The following is a 3,277-nucleotide window of genomic DNA, read 5'->3' as shown; positions in this document are numbered from 1 at the left end:
CTGTTGACAACGACACCAAAAACTCGGAGTTTTTCACCTCACTAAGAGGCTTTTTCAGGGTAAGAGGACTTCATTTGCTGTAGAGGCGATGTACTATTCTTGGAGGGCTAGTGGTAAGTGGAGAAGATGGCTAAGCCTAGGCCTAATATACGGGGTCTACGGCTCACCCGACTCGGTCCGGGTGGAATGCTGGGCTCTGATTGGCCCGGGGGATACTTCCTCTGATCCCGGGCAGCGTGAAGAAATTCCAGCTGCTCTACGCTTCAGCTGACCCAGCCCGGGTAGAATGATGGATTCTGGTTGGCTGCAGGGTTCCTCCCGTGATCTTGAGCGATGGGAGTAGGCTCTGGTTCGCCTTCTGATGTCTGGCGATACTGGCTGGAGTTCATGGCGGCTTGGCGGAAGGTCTTGCACACGTTGAAGGGAGAGCTGCTCCTGGGGGCAAGCTGAAGGAAAAATAAAGTCAGAAGAAAGTTGTACATTAATGTTAGGGTGACTGGAAATTATAGCTACGGCTTCTGCGATTTGCATACGTCTATGGTTGGATTCTCTGTGGAGAATGGTAGTAGAGTCAATTAAATTCTGAAGGGGCGGCTTTTTGTCATGATAATCAATGTAATATTGGAAGATGGATCCTTGGTTACGGTGGTATTGGAGGCGTCTTCTTAAAGTGGTGGAGGTTCTACTAATGTAAGTGTTGGAGCCATCACAGCGGCTCTCCTGACAGGTAAACTCATAAATAACATTAATAGAGGCCTCGATTGGGGTCTTAGGGGCAGTGTTATTCCTCATAACCAAGGATCTAGTGAGGTTTGGATTTTGCAGTAAATTCTTAAAGCGATGGTAGTGTTTATATCAGTGGGAGTGACTCCTCTTTGTATATTTTTAATGGCATCACATTCTTCTTTATTATTAGTTATATTATGTGAATTTATTATTTACTATTTACCTAATTGTTTATTATTTCACTATACCTATGCATTCATTTTATCTATTGTTATTTACTTTATTTTAATCTTTGTTTATTCCTTCATTTATTTATTTATTTATCTATCTATCATTACTTTTTTCTCATCCAACCTCCATTTAGACCAAAAGAACTCCTGTTGGCATGCTCCGCCTTTTTAATCCTTTGTATGCATATATATATATATATATATATATATATATATATATATACATATATATAAATGTGTGTGTATGTATATATATATACATATATATAAATGTGTGTGTATATATATATATATATATATATATATATATATGTGTGTGTGTGTGTGTGTGTGTGTGTGTGTGTGTGTGTGTGTGTGTGTGTGTGCGTGCGTGTGTGTGTGCGTGTGTGTGTGTGTGTGTGTATTCGTGTGTGTGTATGTGTGCATATATATATATATATATAAATATACATACATATATATATACATATATACACACACACACACACACACACACACGCATATATATATATATATATATATATATATATATATATATATCAGGAAATCTCCATAACCGTCGCGCCGAGGATTCGAACCCGCTGCTTCTGGACCCAAGAGAGGATCCATAACATCTGCCTTAGACCACTCGACCAACTGACGATTAAAACCGTATGAACTCAGATCCTATCTGGTTCCCGAGATTGGGGAGGGCGCTAACTACTCCTCCATATAACCCCCGTTTCGCACTCGTGGGAGGGGTAAGGACCGGAACGAATCCCTTTCGCGCTTTTCGCCATCGTAACTATATGAGAAATTCGCTAGTAAACAGCGACATCAATCAGACAATCTCCATGACAGTCGCGCAGAGGATTCGAATCCGCTGCTTCTGGACTCAAGAGAGGCTCCATAAGACCACTCGACCAACTGACGATTAAAATCGTATATATATATATATATATATATATATATATATATATATATATATATATATACATATATATATATATATGTATATATATATATATATATATATATATATACACATATTATTTACATACTTGTTCTTGTACTAATACACCTATGCCTACGCGTGTTCCCAATACCTTTGCCATTATAAATCCTTGTCTCATTCCAGATCGTTGACATAAAAGTATATATTTACTAATATAACAGACAACAGCTACTGTGGGAGTATGGCTTTCCAGTCAGCTAAAGTCGGAAGAATTATTTTTGTTATTACTGGATCGACTTGACAACATTAAAGTTCTATTTTTGACTAAAATCGGGCGATTGGATAAGTTTAAAGTAATCTATGATCTGTAATTGCTTCTCATACCTTTATCAAAAAGACTTACAAATTTATGTTTTTTATCTTCTAATGCCCTGGTTTTCCTGCAGAAACTTTTATTGTTAATTTCTGTACGACTGTATATCAATTACCTACTGATTAATTTATTTCATATTACCATCTTGGTTGATTACTTGAAAGATATATGGAAAAAACTTTCAATAATTTCTTTGTATCATAATAGCAAGAAGTCCCAAATTATCTAAATAAACTGTATAAATTTCTTTTTCTGATACTGACACATTAAACAAAGGAACGGGGATATATTTGAAAATATAAAGATAAAAATGGAGCAACAAATGCAGCAACAAAATCAAACTTGAGAACACACACTTGTGGCGAGTAAAGTTTACAACTTGTCAGAATCAACAAGAGAGCTCCAGGGTTTAAAAGAAAATAAACAAGTGTGCACGATGGTATTGAAGAAATAATTTTTTTTTTCCGAGAAGGATACAATTAATAAGCCTGGAAAACAGAAACAAGAATTTACCTCATAATAGTATGTTGAGAAAATTCATTCTAAAAGACACAATATTATTTAAAAAGATAATAGTAGAATATATAAACGAATGAAAATATCACAAACTAAGATAATATAAAATGAAATGAAACTATATTATATATTATATGATATCATATGATAATGTATAATCATAATCATAGAGTAAAATAAAACAATTTAATAACGTCCACTACATACTTGCTAGTGTTCTAGAACCCAACGTTCACTTGTATTATTCTATGAAAAATCTAACTTGAAAGTCATATCCTCGAGGTACTGATACCTTCCAGCTTATTTCTCAGGCACTTGAGTTCCTTTTAGCTGCCTTCAACTTTCCTCATTCCTCTTTGGCATCCTTCGTAATCCATCTTCCCCTGGCAGCTTCATTTCATCATGGATCGGTCACACGAAATGTCCACCGGGTCCCAACTATCCGGCTCCGCCATCGGCTACCGGCCCTGCAGCCAACCGGATTGAATTAGACCATTT

Source organism: Oratosquilla oratoria, chromosome 10, assembly GCF_046742065.1.
Source record: "Oratosquilla oratoria isolate Oo_2021 chromosome 10, ASM4674206v1, whole genome shotgun sequence".
In the NCBI taxonomy this organism is placed as follows: domain Eukaryota; kingdom Metazoa; phylum Arthropoda; class Malacostraca; order Stomatopoda; family Squillidae; genus Oratosquilla; species Oratosquilla oratoria.
Note: the sequence above shows the minus strand (reverse complement) of the source record.